Below are 18905 nucleotides of genomic sequence, written 5' to 3'. Positions count from 1 at the left end.
TTGAATATACAGAACGACCAAAGTCAATGCATACGGTTCAATTTTTTTACAATGTACTTGTCTAAACATAAATCAGATTAAATAGTTCCAACACGCACTCATACCTTATAGAACTAAATGCGACAATGTATGTCACATCTTTAAATTTTTTGCACTTGATAATTATAAATGTTTGTATAAAGTGTGCAATTTAGCTTTTTAAAATATTTCATTTTAAATGTTTTAAGATCATTTGTTATTTTCAAAAGAAATGTATGAGTTTGCTATGACGGTCAACTCTGTACGCCAAATCCTATTGTGACGTCAGCAAACTCGCGAGCTACGTTAAATGCTTAACCTCTCTAATGTTTAACAACAACGTCTTATTTTAACCGTAACTAAATTAAAAAGAAGCATCGTCAATGCATATTTCAATATTAAAAAAAAAACCCATTTTTTTGAAAGATGATTTATTTTTGTTTTATTCTTAGAAGAAAACATATCTCTTCAGTGTATTTCCCGCACAAATTTGAACATTCCTTGCCTGCGCTGTGTCTAAAAAAAAGAAGTAACATATTACCACAGAAAAATGTTGTCTATTTATTTTATCTCTCACTGTTTCTCTCTCTCTCTCTCTCTCTCTCTCTCTCTCTCTCTCTCTCTCAATGTTTTTTTTTTCTAGAAAGGTAACAGTTTATATATCTTGTGTTTGTATTTTATATCGAATTGCGTAAAGCTAGTTTTAACTAATTCATAAGTATATGGACAACCAAATCTTTGCTAAACAGTATTCGGTATCTTACACTTTACAAAGTCAACTTAAAAGTAAAATGTTCGTGTTAAATACTCTGCAAACAATTTACCGTATCATTATCATTTTTGAAGCAAGACCGCAAAGGAAGCCTCAGATTCGAAATGGTTAAGGGAACGGTGTAGCCGACTGTGATTCGAACTAGATGAACTCTAGACATAAATCCATTTAATACATCGACATTCCAATGTTCTTCTCCTGTGAATTGGTCATAATACTACAATGGTAAATAATTGTGTTAGTTAATAAAAAATATAACAATGTAGTTATATTTCGTAAGTTTTGAAAGGAGTCAAACTAACCCACACTATCCTCCATAAAGCTAAGCCTACCCTACCCCCCCAAAAAAAAAAGGCAAACAAAAAAACCAACATCATAAACAAATGACCCCTAACCCCCCCCCCCCCCCCCAAAAAAAAAAAAAAAAGAAAAAGAAAAAGACAGAAGCAATGCAAAAGACAAATGCGTTGATACATAATAATTTTAAAATTTCTTTTGACAATAAGTAATTTTACTTTAATTAACATGTCGGATTTTTATGCTTTGGCGTTTGAAAAAATGGCAATGGTTGTGCAAAGCTTGATAACATATTGTTTTGCTTCTTTAATACATACACGTTGCATTATTATTTACAGTAAACTAAAACGTGTCACATTAATCATCTTCCTTCGAACAAAAATTCTTAAATTGTTAGGTTTTAAGTTGTTGTATTGATATATATATATATATATATATATATATATATATATATATATAAATCTGATTTAGGCATTGAGGAGACCATACCCTAAAATGTAGTTTAGGGAGACAATATACAAAATTTTTATATATGCATATTTTTTATTGCAAATAGTCATTTAGAGGTCTTCAAGATTCAAATAACTTTACATGTGTTTTAATTTTTCAATATATCTTGTCCTTAAAAAAATACAGCAAAAATGGTCTCCTTAATATTTTGTTACTCTCTCATAAGGCTTAAGGAGACCGTGCATATATTTACATATATATTTTTTATGGCTTAAGTAGACCATTCTTTTTTCCCATAATTTTCATGATTTGCAAGTGCTCTATCATTTTTTATCGCCACGCAACATAGAATTAAGATATAATGCAAGGTCACTGTGTACATGTGCATGTATATGTAAGCTTTGTTAATATCTCACATAGTTGATGGTGTGGACTTTGAATATTCATAGATGGTCATTTAGAGGTCTGTGGAATGGCAATAATCTCACATCTGTTTTAATTTTTCATTACTATTAGCCCTTAAAAATATACTATATTGTCCCTCTAATATTTTGCTACTGTCTTATGCGGCTATGGGATACCGATAATACATTTTTATTAATATTACTTAATTAGGGTTTAGGTAGACCATTCTTTTTTTACCATAACATTCGTGATTTGCAAGCCCTTTAATTTTCACTGTCCGGTTTTTTTTCGCATGTCACGAAATTTGCGAAAATGGGAAAATATGTAGCATTTTAAATTTGCGTCCCTACTGAAGATTATCTTCTCAATTCAATCCATTCTACATGTATCCTAATGTGTTTTAGAATTTCACATTAATAAATGAAAAAAAAAAACATTTCAAGTTCATGAACAAACTTTACTAATCATCAAAACTAATTTCAAATAGATTTCATTTACAATTTATGGACCAGGGTGTAAACATTAGTTCAATTTTGAAAGTTTAAACAATTAATCAATTCAAATTTATTAATAGAGCAATCATTTCCATTCAAAATTCAGTGTACATAACATGTCCATTATTTTGGTGAACTTGCAGTTCAATTACAACAGTTTCATGTTTTTCTGTGCAACAAAATCATGTATGTAAGGATCTGTAAATTTATGACATCAAAATATTCATAATCTAATTTCAACCTTCATATTTCAAATTTCATACATTTCAAGAAAATAAAGCTTTTAAAATTGATTTACTTAATATTCTTCATAATTCATATATAACAATAAAAAAAGGTGATCAAAGATCACGTATTGAATGAACCATTCATTAATAAATGTTAATGAATAACATTGATAATAAGTACACATGTAAGAAATTGACAAAGTTTAAAAGTTACTCTGGGAGCGAAAATGACTGATCAAATGCATGGCATAAAAAATATTAAAGGACGAACAGGATTATGCAGCTAAAAAAAATTCAAAATTTTCAAACATAAAGACATTAGGATGTCGTTTGCAATACATATCACGTTTAGGGGCCACTTTCTTGCCTTATAAGAAACAAAGGTAATCACAGATAACAAAGCACCGAGACGAGGCATCACCTTTATAAAGCATCACCTTTATGAGACCACCTTTATCATATTACCTGAAAATCATAGTTAATGATCTTGGATATCTATGGATACTGTTTCGAAACAATATCATATTACTATATCATATGTTAAAAAATTGGATAATAATCATATGTTCATTTCATATATTAATATAAGATACACACATATAATAATAAAAATAAAATGCTGTAATAAATAATGATGCAATATGATATTGTAACATATGATATGACATAGTGTCATGTTAAATACATTATTGCATTTGATCACATAATACAATATCATAATATATGATACAATGTCATATCACATAATACATCACAATTTTGTAACACATAATATTATATTGTATACTTAAGTATGATATTGTATGATATTATATCATATTTGATACATAATATGATATTGTATCATAAGATACAATATAACTTGATTCAACATTGTATCAAATCATATGATACAATATCATGTGATACAGTAATATATTATATAATACAATATCACTTTATACAATATCGTATCATATGTTACAATATAATACATTATCATTTTATACAACATTGCATCATTAATAAAAAATACTTTACATTACAATATAATGATACAATATCATATCATAATGCACAAAAATATGGATACAATATCCTACTAACTTTTTATAATATAATATATGATATAACATTGTATCATATAAAACAATAGTGTATCAAATCTGACAATACTATATCATATGAATCATGTTATATCATTTAACAACAAACACATCTATCAATCAGGTTAGAGTGAGGTAGGATATTCTTTTTAAACATCCTTGATAATAGAGATCAGGATCTGAAACTGAAGCAACCTCTATGATTCATTTATATTATAGTTAAATTAACTATGCAAGCTATTGTCTATAAATCATGTGACCTGTTCCAAAATAACTAAACCTCATCCAGCATCCAAAACCTATGACTCAGATTCGGCATTCAAGCCTGCCAGATGCATCAGTATCATAAGACGCATCATCAATTCAAGTTTGGTTAAGTTAGGACCAGTCATTACTAAGATATATTTTTTAGCATCCTTGATTATGAAGATCAGGCTCTGCATCTGAAGCTACCTTTGCAATTCATTTATATTATAGTTAAATCAACTATGCAAGTTTGAAATAGTACTAAATAAATTTAATATATGACCTGTTCCAAAAAACATAACCTCATCCAGCATCCGAAACCTATGGCTAAGATTCAGCATACAAGCCTTTCAGGTGCATCAGTATCTTAAGATGCATCATCCATGCAAGTTTGGATCAGTAGTAATTTAGAAATTACTATCAAAGGCCACCTGCACCAAAAACTTTAACCTGTTCAAAAAACCTTAACCTCCAGCATCTAAAATTCATTGCCCAGATTCAGCATCCAAGTTTTTCAAGTTCATAAAAAAGTCCAGATGCATCATCAATGCAAGTTTGGTGAAGATAGGACAAGAAATAACTAAGATAAAGGACCTGCAACAAAAACTTTTATCAGGTCCGGACGCCGACGCCAGCAGTATAGCATAAGTTCCCCCGAACTTCGTCTCGGTGAGCTAAAAATAAATTATCATACATGCCCTACGTCTTGTTGTTACATTACAGTTACATTATATGTAAAATGATGAGATTCATGTTTGCTTTTTCATTGATTTCATTTCATTTAATTTTTTAAATGTCCTAAGTCTTGTTGTTTTTCTCTCGTTGAAGATTTTAGATCTAATCTTCAAAAATTTGGTCCTCTCATCAAGCCGTTCCAATGAATACATTTCATGTTTTTCCAAAAACTCCTGGATTTCTCTTTTACCTTGAAAAGATTTTAAAAATAATATGAACAATCAGAATTATTATATTGTTACATATTCATGTAAAAAGGATAATAACTATGTATAGATTCAAGGCATACCATACTCTGTATGGTTTTTGCTTCCACTACTTCTTGCTGAATATTTTGATTTTCATAAATACATTCATGCTCGAACTACATTCATCCACTTATATGTCAAGATTATCTGTTTTGAAATGCCCCCTCTACCGCTTTAGGCTTCAATACACAACCCAAAATAGAAAGCCTATAGGGATTTTGCATTGCATCAGCCATGAAATAGCCTGGATGACATAATTGAAAAATTGTATGAGGTATTTCAAGTGGGTTCCGAATGGTGAAAAGATGTAAACATTTCACATTATAAATCTCCATGAGAAATTTGTTTCTATTCCTGTAACGGTCACCTGAGTAGCATATAACCCATACACAAACTTGTCGAGGAGTCTCATATATGCATTTAATTAATTAGGTTTTATTCTGGAGTAGAAAAATTATAAATTAGTAATGACGGCCACCTCCCTGCCTGAAATCTTTCAAAAAGAACTGTGAAACCTACAATTTTGGCAAAAAACTTAAAAGATCGGGTCAACAAAATCATGAATTCAGTTTCCTTTCAGGTGTGTGGGAGTAAAAAGGATAATTTTTTAACATTATATGCAATAACACCTATACATCCATTTTGGCCCTGCCCTAGAGTTAAAACCCATACTCCAGGGGACATGAAAATTAAAATTTCAGTAGAGGACTTCCTGGTAAACACAATTATAGGTCAGTTTTTTATACAGATGTGTGAGAATAGAGAAGAAAATGTTATAACATTATATGCATTAACACTATATTGCCTCCCCCCCTCATGTCCTGAACCCCTGACCCAGGGGCCATGAATTTTACAATTTAAGTAGAGGAGTTAGTGGACATCGTAACCATGTATTCAGTTTTTTGCCCACATGTGTGGGAGTAGAGAAGAAGATTTTTTAAGATTTAAAACATTTTACTATATGGCCATATTGGCCCAACCCTAGATCCTGAACCCCTGACCCGGGGGTCATAAATTTCACAATTTTGGTAGAGGGCTTCATGGACTTTATAACCAGATATATATATATTTATATGGGAGTAGAAAAGAAGATTTTCTAAGATTTAATACATTTTTACTATATGGCCATATTGGCCCCACCCTAGAGCCTGAACCCCTGACCCAGGGGTCATGAATTTCACAATATGGACATCATAATCATGCATTTAGTTTTAACAAATATATATGGGGTAGAGAAGAAGATTTTCTAAGATTAAATACATATATACTATATGGCCATACTGGCCCCATTCTAGAGCCTGAACCCCTGACCCAGGGGCCATGAATTTCACAATTTATGTAGAGGGCTTTATGGAAATTATAACTATGCAACCAGTTTTTTCCTAACATGTGTGGGAATAGAGAAGAATATTTTTTAAAATTTTGCTCTTTTTTTGCAAATTTGGCCCCACATGTGGCGCCCCGGGGGTAGTAGAGCCATGAATTTTACAATTTAGATTCCTCTCACCATAGAGATGCCTCACATCAAAAATGGTAATAATCAGCCCTGTAGTTTTTAAGAAGAAGTTAAAAATGTAAAATTGTTAAGGCACGATGCACGTTAACGGACGAAAACGGATTGCAATAAACTCAGGTGACCTAAAAATTGCTAATTCATCAAATTGTGGATAGATAGACCAAGCAACAAAGATATATCACCTGAGCTGCGTTTAGTCTTCTTGGCTGCAACTGGGCTTGCAAGAACTTTAGTTCCATTATCATCTTCGATCTCAAAGAAGCACTCTGTAATAACAATATCATGAATATCTTACTTTGCAAATACTAAGGACAGGCATGCATAAAACGTAATGAAAAGAGAAAACATTATGGATGGGTTTTAATTATTAAACGATGCAAATCAATGTACCATTGTCATCTTAAATAAAGAAAGAAAATTATTGAGAAAAGTTTTTATCATTTCAATAATATGACTTCTATTACCCCCCCCCCACTACCACACACAGATTCACACAAATAAAAAAAAAGACTGATCACCTTGTGGTGTAACATCAGATGCATTTGCATTTCCACTCTCGCAGGGTTTGGACATCAAATCTTCTTCAGTCACATGTGATTCAGGTGCTGTACTTGGACCTTTAGGATTGTGCACATGTAACTCCGACACTCACCCTTTTAGATAAAATTTCAAAAATGTATACAAATACAAAAATTATTTAATGAAGAAAAAAAAAAAAGAAATACATACACAGTGATTTACCACACTAAAGCACTGCCCATATGCAAATGTGGGGGTATTTTACCCAGTTTTAAGCTTAAGTGTAAATTTTCCCTTACATGTAAATAATCCCTTTTACAGTATTGAAAGTGGTACTCAGCAAATGTAATTAAACACTTTACATTTTCATTACTATCTGAACATTTCTTGAAAGTCAAATGGAATTGTGCACTACAGCCTCTGTCACAAGTCACAAGGAAATAACTCCATCTATACATTGTCATTCAAAAGCCAGAAGCCTAACACCTAGCTGCAATAATGTAGCCCTCTCCGGTTTTTTGTTGTTGTTTTTTTTGGGGGGGAGGGGGGGGGGAGTAAACATCAGTTATAAAAAATCGGAGAGGGCTACATTGTTGCAGCTACATATGTATGACTAACCTATTATCAAACAAGAAAAACATTCACAAAATAGATTGAAACAAACCTATCAAGTTGACTTCTTTCATCACAGGAACTGAGAGAGGGAAAACAATGGTATGGAACTGCAAAAGATCAAAGAATCGTTATTGCATAAATAAAGTTTAAAACAAGAAATCTTTTAAAGAAACAGTTGCCCCTTTTGTGGCTTTATCAATCTTAAAATGATTACTTTCTTTCACAAGTCAAAATTAATTATTCTTACATTGCATATGATATCGGAATTTCACTACATCGACGCACCGTATTGTTTACAATAACATAACCAAGCTTTAAGCTTACAATAATGCTATTAATTTCACTACACTCTGCTTAGTTATAATAATCTGACAGGAATGCCTCCCATATACCCGTAATGTAGCAGAAAATTGCAGAATCGCTCCGAATCGATTTTTGAGAAAAATAATGAAGTTGTATTGAAAATAACAGTCAAATTATTCATAACAAACCATTCTGAGGCTGTAAATACTTTTCATCTAAATATCTAATTCATATTATTGAAGGATTCAACACTTTTTTGCTCGCTTCAAAATTACACACCATGTTGATATTCGGATCTCTTGGGATTTTACTCTAACACAGTGTATTTATATTTAGGAATATTATTACATATAGGAGAATTTATTACATCCATTACATTCCACTCATATCATGGAAATCAAATGCATTATCACAGCATTAGGGAGACCAGACAAACATGTTAATTGTTATACATAATAACGTTGCAACTTTGATTCTAATTCATTTACTTTGTTCAAAATGCTCACTGTTTTCTCTGAGGTTCAAGATGTCCTGTTTTTCCATTGCGTTGTGGCTAGCTCTCAATAAATCTGTGGTGGACTCTGTATAAAAGTACTAATATATTGTATTGTAAATACAAGCTTCAACATTTACTTTTTAAATCATTGCAAATTTTATTCCTTATGTAACAGAGACACTTATTGCCTCTGCTGGGGTTTGAACCCGGGTCCTCTGGCACGCCAGTCCAGAACTCTACCGATCGAGCTAAAGGGTTAACCCACTAGCCAGAGCTAGTAGGAATGCCATATACCTAATTCTACCACATTGTCCCCCTCCAAGGAAAGAGGCGTCCCGACTCTCCTGGAGTGCCAATGCCTGTGGGGCAAAGTTCTGGAAACAATCTCTCTCACCCGCCAGAGAATACCCAGGTCCCAACGTGGGCGCCAAATGTAACAGAGACACTTATTGCCTCTGCTGGGGTTTGAACCCGGGTCCTCTGGCACGCCAGTCCAGCACTCTACCGATCGAGCTAAAGGGTTAACCCACTAGCCAGAGCTAGTAGGAATGCCATATACCTAATTCTACCACACTTATGACTAATTAAAATAAATATTACAAATATATTACCGGTACATCCATTACATTCCACTCATATCATGGAAATCAAATACATTATCCCAGCATTAAGGAGAACAAGCACCAGGATCACATAATAACATTGCAACATTTAGTTTAATTCATTTACCTTGTTCAAAATACTCAGTGTTTTCTCTGTGGGTCAAGATGTCCCGTTTTCCCATTGTGTTGCGGCTAGATCTCAATGAATTTGGGGTGGACTCTGTAAAAAGTAACAATATATTGTATTGCAATTTCAAGTCTTTAAGTTTACTTCTTTATATCATTGCTAAGTTTATTCCTAATGATTAATAAAAATAAATATAACAAAATTAATATATTACATCCATTACATTCCACTAATATCATGGAAATCTAATGCATTATCACAGCATTAGGGAGACCAGACAAACAATTTTATTATACTTTCATGTTAAATGTTAAATACTGAAATCTGATTGGTTTAGACGCAGTTGGTAATCCGTTCTATTACCCTCAGCGTTAGCAACACACTTGGCAATTGGTAACACAACGAACTGTTACATGCGCTTAAATTATGAGCGTACGGTTTGTTGTAGAATTTACTTCATTTCTAAATAAAAGCAGTAAAATTTTCTTTAGAAATAAGACATTCAGTAAAATAAAATGAATAGTGCCTGTTTGGAAGGGTATCTATTGAAATTGACACCCCTCGAAAACCATTGTCAACCTCCGCTCACTGCTTTACCTTAGGGTCAAGCTGTCCTGTTTTTCCATTGTGTTGCAGCTAGATCTCAATGAAACTGGGGTGGGCTCTGTAAAAAAGTACCAATATATTGTATCATAAATACATGCTTCTAAGTTTACTTCTTTATCTCTTTGCAAAACTTATTCCTAATGACTTATACATGTACTTATAAGTATAACAAATATATTACATCCATTACATTCCACTCATATCATGGAAATCAAATGCATTATCACAGCATTAGGGAGACCAAGCCCCAAGATCACGAGCAATCTTAGACTTGAGTAGTAAATTGTACACTGTCAGTGGCGTAGCTACCATGTATGCTTATATGCCTGAGCATGCACATCATTTGGGGGAAAAATCAGTAAAAAAATAAATAAAGGAAAAAAAAATATAAAAAAAGAATTCAAGTATTAAGGTCCATACATAGTTATTCCATCAGCCCGTTTCCGTCACTCGGTCCTACTTTATCCGAAACCAATGCTAAACAAAGACGTATTAAGCACCAAATATAGCCACACAATATGGTCTTAAAGTACCATATATTAAAGAAACAGTACACAATGCATGTACCTAAAAAGGCAAATATTTATTTTGCAGTTGAACTTAGTTTTACACATTTTAAATTTCCCCGATAGAATATCACAGCTTTATTGAGATATTCATTACCATAAACTATGTGAAAATGAACTTAAGAATAAAAGCTTTGAGTGGGTCAAAGGCAAATGTCAAAAAAATTTCTTCTTTTAACTTTTAATAAGTTTTGTGATTTTATTTTATGCCTAAACTATAACCAAAACAATTTTAACTGCCTAAAAATAGGCTTAAATAGTAAGCATTCCTTTCAATTTATGCTTTAATTTTTGGTGTTAAAAATCGTCAGAATCCATGAGCTTCCGGGGGCTTTCGCCCCCTGGGCTTTGTCCTGGACCCACTGGGGGCCTCATGGTGGCCCCCACACCCCCTGCCATTTTAAGCATGCACTTCGTTTCAGGTCTAGCTACCCCACTGACTGTATTAATGTTTCTTGCTTAAAAACATAATAACATTGCAACATTGAATTTAATTCATTTACCTGCTTCAAAATGCTCACTGTTTTCTCTGAGGGTCAAGATGCCCTGTTTTTCCATTGTGTTGCGGCTAGCTCTCAATGAATTTGGGGTGGACTCTGTAAAAATACCAATATATTGTATTGTAAATACAAGCTTCTACGTTTACTTTTTTAAATCATTGCAAATTTTATTCCTAATGATTAAACAAAATAAATATAACTGTTACAAATATATTACATCCAGTACATTCCACTCATATCATGTAAATCTAAATAAATGCATTATCACAGCATTAGGGAGACCAGATCAACATGTAGATTGTTATACACAACTACATTTCAAAGTATATCTAGTTAATATAAATGGATTTACTTTAGTCTGAATTAAAATGACTGGGCTCTCAGCCTCTTGTTCTTTCAGGTATTTTTTGCAAAGTGAAAATGGACTGCAGATGCAAAATTATTCTTTAAATAATAACATTACCCAAAACCTTCTTATTTTCATCTGATTCAGAATCAGAACTTGGCGAGTAGTTTGATACACTAAATGGGTCAGAATCCACATCAGAGGGAACTGAAAGAAATTAAAACAATATAGAAAATTTTCTTTCATAAACATTCATCAATTATTAGTTTACCACATTTGGTAATTGATGTTTCTTTTTTATAAATCTGACAACAGACCACTGACTAAATCAAACTTTTCAGCCATGGTACAAAAACAAGACTGTACGTACCAATATTCAGTGAAAAATGAATTCCAATTCAGATTGATGCTTAAATTAACTAACCTACCAAATCTGATAATTCTATGTAAATGTATATTTTTCAAGAAGTACATTCTGTAAACAATTTGCAAAATATACATATTTACTACAGAAACAGATTTTGTAATTTATCTAACAAAAAACAATTTTGTTCTGCAAAGGAGACTCTCCACATTAGTGACAGATTCACAATGCACACTGACTTATATTAATAGCTTTTTGTTGGCATGGATGTTAGCGCGAGTGGGTCATGATGTGGGAAGAAGTTGGGGTGACTGGAGAAAACCCACGTGTCCAAGCAGGCGACCAATGTACCCTATCATATACAACAACTGTCGATCATGGGGATTAAACTTGGGTCGCAGTGGTGATAAGCAGGTGCATTGTCCACTGCACAACTGGACACCTCTTTCAAGCTTTTAATTTAATAGTGCTTGATAATGAAAACAAAATAAATCTATTCAGGTCAGCACAAGAACCGTATATAATGTTAAAATTGAAAGAAAATCAAACAACTATAATAAACAAAATAACGTGAAATAAAACCTTACAAAACCATTACCAAAATCAAAAGGATCACAGCCTTTTCTGAAATCAATCAAAACTAGTACCGGTAAAAACATGTACATGAACAGGGGCTAGTGTTGTCACGATGATTGAATTTCAATCAATGATCAGATGAAAAGGTTGTCGATTAATCATAATCGATTTTAGATTTTATAATCAATTATACTCAGTCTGGGTTTATTACATTAATATTGTACCTATCATTTTGTTTCTAATCTGTATTGAATGAAATGAAAACTGTTGTGAGCTGGGGGTTTTCTTCAATCTCAAAAGATGTGTAACATTCTACCTAATAAAAATACAGCAAAAGTCTTATAAGCTTTTAAAAGGAAGTGAAAATAGGACTTATATATTTTAGATTATACATAGCATAAAATTTAGTGCCCCATATTATTGAATTTAATATAATTTTTTACCGATTCGATTATTGACCGATCATCAGATGGCAAGAGACAACCAATTCTGCTGATTAATTGATCACGATTTTTAACCTATTTAACAACACTAACAGAAGTTTTAGGCTTGTTTTTCAATAAAAACATATAAATTATCTATTCTGATACTTTTAAAATTCTTGAGAAAAACCTATTTTTTAGATTAGTTTAAAACAAATCAATGTACGAAAAAATGCAAAAACAAAACCAAAGCCAGATAACAAGATATCCAAAGCCTGATTGTAAATCACTAAACTCTCCTTTAATAATTATTTATTGTGTATAATTAATCCAACCATTTTCCTACCTTGCTGCGCCACCGCAAGCTTTTCCCATCACAACCATAGTCATATACATGAAGTATCTCTTCCCCAACCACAATGCCTCTCTTAGCAAACAATCATAGGTATTCCCTTCCATTAAACACTCTGAGTTTATGGTGGAGTTTGCATCGTCCTTGCCATCATTTACAAACTGGCAGATACATGTATGGTTGTTCACTCCTGACAGCATCAATACTACAGTGTACATAAAAAGAAATCAAACCTTAAATAAGAAGCATATACCCGGTAATTACTGGTATTTTGCTTGACTTAATTAGAATTGTTTATAGTTATTTCTAGAAACATTACTGCCATACATAAATGTTAAAATATTACATTTAGCTGCAGGTCTGTATCTCCTGGTCTGAAAAAAAAATTTGGATAAACGTTGCTTCAATTTTTTTTTCACATCAGGAGCTACATACCTCCAGCTTCATGTAAATATGTATAAATCGTATTACCAAAGTTCTTTTCCATTATATTTATAGATAAATATTTTGTTTTCTGTGCTTGTCTTCAATCTCTCCTCCCCATCCTGTCCTTTTAATGTTTCTCCTGCAGGAGAAAATCTCCACTGACATGACTGGTTGTGCTAATAACTCCAAAACCTACATTAAAACCACAAGCACCTGTGTGAAAGCATTGTTTATATGCAAAGAAAACTTTTGGATTCATAAACATCTACATTAAGCCCCATTCACAATTGGCGTACGAGCACTTTACAACTCTTTGCGATCGGAATGTTTTAGATTCGCACGAGCTCTCTCATATATTGCATGAGGTCTCGCATTTGTTGCATGCGTTTTAGTGCTTGCACCAAGTCTCCTTAAAAATTGTGGACATGCACACTATTCAGACGCGACTGAATGCGATCCAAATCATCGCAGTGCAATGCACGAACAATATATAGTACGAACATGTACATTTTACAACATTTTGTATACTCGCAAGAGTGCAGGTGCATGATTTTTAAAGGTCATAAGATGAATCGCTGCTGGAGAGAGAGAGAGAGAGAGAGAGAGAGAGAGAGAGAGAGAGAGAGAGTTGAATGTGATAATAGTCTACCATATATCATATGTGCATGTTCTAGTGAGAACATACATTAAATTGGTAAACAACAAAATATTTACAACCATCGACCATTTCTAATGCTATCATGTATGAAACATGTCATGTTATTCTAATAAATCAACAATTACAGGGGGGAGGGCGCCCCGGGTGCGCATAAACATTAAAATTAATACAAGTATCAAAAAGTAGTTTTAAAAGTGTTGCTACATTGGTCATGCTTCTGGATTGAATGTTCTTGAGAGCACATTGTGCACAACGCTGTGTAATCAAGACATACATGTTTTGCCTGGTCAACAGATCACACTCAGCCCAACGGGAATCTGCAGACACATTGTTTACATTATTATTAATCATCAAAAGCCAAAAATTTTACAAACCTTATAATATCCGAAAAGCCAAACGAGAGTGATACTATGATGTCACATTTGTAAATGTGGGTCACAATTGTAAATGTGGGGTGAGCATCCCGGTTGTAAACATGGAGGCCTGACTATCTTACCTATAATAAGTCAATTCGTACATAGAATAGTCGGCTATCTTTCCACTATACAAGTGAAAAAGATCTTAATTTGCTTTTAATTCATTTAGGTAACAAGGGGTACATATACATATATCTACATTACGTACATAATTAATTTAAAACAATATTACTGGTACATATAACTGTAATATATAGAAAATTCTTCATGTCGATCTATTTACATAAAGCGACATTCTTCGGTTAACTTTTCTGTCCATTTTCAATAAACTAGCTATATAATTACAGGGATTTTTCAGCCTTTTTTTATTTTGAAAATGCCAATTTTTTTGGAATTGGGAAAATTGTATCGACAATATCATGCAGTTGGGAGAAATCATATGTTGCAAACATCATGATTTCTGAATTTATTATCATAATGGAAAATCAAAGAGCTAGACTTTAATTGAATAGAATCTAATTAACTTCACAATATAGATATATGTATAATATTCCTATATTTAGTTATTAGAACAAGTCTTTTTCCCTGAAATAAACACCTTCAACACTGGTCATAAAAGTATTACATTATTAAGAATTTATCAACATCCCCTTTTAAATTGAGAATGTATTTTTCTGTTTGAAATATTTCATAACATTTACCTTTTACTTTTATATCAGTCTAGTGTGTGTAAAAAAAAAAACATGTACCATTTACAGTACTGTACTGTATACCACAAAATAACGATGTTTTAGAAAAACAGAGGAAAATCGGATTAAAAGTTGGCGATGTTTACAGCGTGTTTTGAAACTTTTATGACTGCAGTTTTGCTAAATGGATTTAATCATTTGTTAATACTGAACATTTATGGACATTCTGGTTATTTTACTAAGTATTTTTTTGATAAGAAATAAACATAAGAACTATTTACCAGTTGGGGAAAAATACTGTTATACTAATTGGGATCATAATTTGGACAGCTGCTGAAGTGAACTTATTTCCAATTGGGAATGGGGACGACTTTTGCTCTGGAGAAGGTACTGATAAATTCTTGAATTACATATTACATCAAACGTACAGTGGAAATGAAAATCATGTTTTTATTGTTAACTTCGTTTCGAATGTCCTCGAAGATTAATCAACATTTGGTGTAAAATAGTAAAGTTGCACACATTATCGCCCTATTTCATTTGAATATTTAAAAAAAAAAACTTCATTAAAACATTACTTTGTTCAATTGTAGTAGGATTATCAAAAGTACTAACCATAAAATGGCTTTGATTCCTAAAAGGCAACACGCTGGCGTTAAAAGGTCCATTGTTTTAACCCGAGACGTTCCGAGAGTACTCGGAACAAATGGCGGAGAGCACTTGCCAAATGTTCAAACATGGTCAAGAAATTAACGACTTTTTTTCTAGTTAGGCTTTATACATAAAAAGTGAAAAAGTATTTTGAAAACAAGTTCATTTAGAATAATTGAAGGCTAAACAAATTATATATGTTAGATTTTTTGCAATATTGCAAGTTTTCGTTGGTCTCCTAAATGCAGAAAAATAGTCATTGCTAATTATACGATGGAGGCAGATTGAATTCCTTTTTACGAAAAAATATAGACAAAAGGCAACTATTGGATGTCAAATAATAGACACATTGATGCATTTTAGGCAAAGACACACCGTTCATTCATTTAAAGATAAGCCAATTACATATTAGACAAGGTCAAAATAATACGGAGACCAAAATATGTCTCCCTAATCTACTGGTCTCCCTAATAAAGATAAAATAATACAATCGGTCTACCAAATGCATAAGTCAGGTATATATATATATATATATATATATATATATATATATATATATATATATATATATATATAGTACCGTAAACTAATCTCCCTTTTTGTAAATTTTACTTATCCTAGAAAAACTATTTTTTTTAACGAAAAAGTGCTTGTTTAATAGACTATAATAATTTTGTTAACTATATTTGTTCAACGGTATCAGCCAGGTTTTTTTCTTAGATTACATTTTAGATTAAATTAGACTTTATTTCAGATTTTGATTCGATTGAACAGCAAGAAAATTAAATGCCGAAACAAGTGAAATAAACAAATCAAAGATTACAAAAAAGATATGCAAACCAAACAAACACAATAACATAAAAGGACTTCATTGTGTTGTCTGATTTCATGACTATCGGCTGACGAAACTGCAATCATTTGCTTTTGAAATTACGTATTATAAAAATCTACTTTAAAAATTCCGTCTTCTTTTGTGATTCTGTATGTTTATTTTCCTTCAAACATAACTACATTGTATGTCAATACCATAAGCCACCCTTAAGATATACATTAACACATATCATATTACATTAAAGTGATCCAATGAAAATACTTACAAGTCTTGTAAAATTTTGTGTGCCATTTGTAAATGCCACAATCACGTTAAATGCCTTATGGATAGTGAAAGACACCTTTGCAATGTTTGTGGCCTTTCCCGAGAGAGTCAAAATAAAACGTGCGTAGCCACTGTGCGTGGGTAGAAATGTCTGTCCATTGGAAGTAAACATCTCGTTGAAAGAACCGTTATAAAAACTGTCAGTGGTTATCACACACTAAAATTGAGCAAAATGTATGCATGCTTAAGAAGACAGGAAAATATTCACAATTCAATTTCATAATGAGTTAAAAAGACAATAAAATACTTTTAAATATTCGAAATATCACAACCTTACGAGCTCGTACTGCGTTAAAAAAACTGAACGCTGATGTACTGACCTACTTCACACGCCGAACCCTCGAATCCAGGTTTACATTTTGTACAAAAACCTGTGCTGGGATAACATGTCTCACAATTAGAAGGACAGGGCTTTGAACATTCCGCTAGATCCGCCACAGGACTTGGACATCCTTAGTTAAAAACAAAACACGATTTAAATTGAGTACACGTGCACTTGTTATTAGTGGAATATTCAAGGAGTAGGCCTACACAAGTTTTTCTTTCTTTTTTTCTTTTTTCTTTCAGAAAGTTGTGATTGTTTACGTATGTGATGTACATTATCAGTTGTCATTATTACATGTTCTGTCTGTTTATAACGCGACGCTATTGGAATATATTTATGCAACGAGCTATTTATCAAAAGTATGGCGGGTGATTCTAATACGCAAGACCATAAACCTCCACTTCACACAAATCCCCAAAAGCTTTGTGACGATAATCAGGCCCGTAATAGACCCCAGGCCGACGTTCATTGTAGTAGATGACGTATTTCCCACTGTGTTCACATTTTATGGTCAAGTGATCCGGTAAAGTATATTTAGTAAACCCAGGGTCTTTATAGCACAATATACCGTCATCTGTGTCGGCCGTGTTCGAAATGTACACTGCAAACCCGAGGTAATATGGCGCAAACGTACTCCTGAAAACTGAATGTTTAAAATAAAAAAAAATTATCTTCAAAGAACATATAAAAGTTAAATGCCAAATTATAAACTGTTTGTCAAATAAAACATAAAGAAAATTGTATACAGTATACATGTATATACATTTATATATACCCACGATTGATACGGCCATTTTGCACATTAAGCCAGATGTTGTTACTTCTGCTAAAATATTCTTTATTATATTGTCTACTTTTTAAAGTTTATATTAAAGTATTACAGCACAGTCTCAAATTTCCTTGACTATTGATCCTTCTTATGTGTTTCAATTCGGTTTTTGTATGTGGATATAAATTCCACGTTACGTACGTGCTGTAGAATTATCCGTCCTGAAATACAGTTTAATGAAGCTAATCCTGTACTGTTTCTGCAGATTCACCCACCACGTAATACTCTGATCTGGGCTTGTGATTGTGCACTGACCGTCGCTATAATGGCGGGATTTCAACCCGTCGACAGCTTTATCGCTCGAATACAACTTATCATAGGTTGAGGACTGCCATGTGCGTTTTTTATAGCTCAAGTTCTCCAGATCTTAAAAATTCCAAATTGCAAGCTTTGTACTAGGTACTTTTAGTTCAGACACTTAAAAAATATTGTGTTTGATTATATTGGTTTTTCTACGTTTTACTATTACAGTAATAAAATTACTAAGAGACAAGATATAGATATAACAGTATCTAACATATTCAATTATATTATAATCAGTAACTATAATTGGTTTAACTTTATTAAACAACTGGGATTCAGAAAAGTAGTAAATGGGACTTAAAATATAAATATACTATTGAAAGTGATAATTTATTTAATGTAATGAAAACGCCTAGATTATCTCTTTAACTTTATTATTTTGTTACCCTATCTCTCTCTGATTCTCTCTCTCTCTCTATCTCTCTCTCTCTCTCTCTTTCTCTCTCACTCTCTCTCTCTCTCTCTTTCTCGCTAGCTAGGTCACTAGGTAGCAGCCATTTGTTCTTGACCAGCACATTTATGTTTTTAATGCCCTGCCCCCTCCCTCCCCCTCCAAAAAAACAAA

The 18905-nt window shown here is 32.5% G+C and overlaps 1 protein-coding gene and 1 long non-coding RNA gene across 2 annotated transcripts in view; one reads left to right on the top strand and one right to left on the bottom strand.

Moving 5' to 3' along the window:
• LOC117688438 (putative 2'-deoxynucleoside 5'-phosphate N-hydrolase 1) overlaps window positions 1-18905 on the top strand; it is a 361826-nt gene that overhangs the window by 77160 nt on the left and 265761 nt on the right. The window lies entirely within an intron of this gene.
• On the bottom strand, window positions 446-17004 carry LOC136273453 (uncharacterized). The gene is made up of 3 exons (XR_010711644.1): window positions 16825-17004; window positions 843-1007; window positions 446-534 (listed from the first exon to the last, which is right to left on the bottom strand). It is a non-coding gene; the product is annotated as an uncharacterized lncRNA (long non-coding RNA).

This window comes from Magallana gigas, chromosome 1 (genome assembly GCF_963853765.1).
Source record: "Magallana gigas chromosome 1, xbMagGiga1.1, whole genome shotgun sequence".
Classification (NCBI taxonomy): domain Eukaryota; kingdom Metazoa; phylum Mollusca; class Bivalvia; order Ostreida; family Ostreidae; genus Magallana; species Magallana gigas.
The sequence above is the reverse complement of the archived record's forward strand: the minus strand, read 5'-3'. Positions and strand labels throughout refer to the sequence as shown.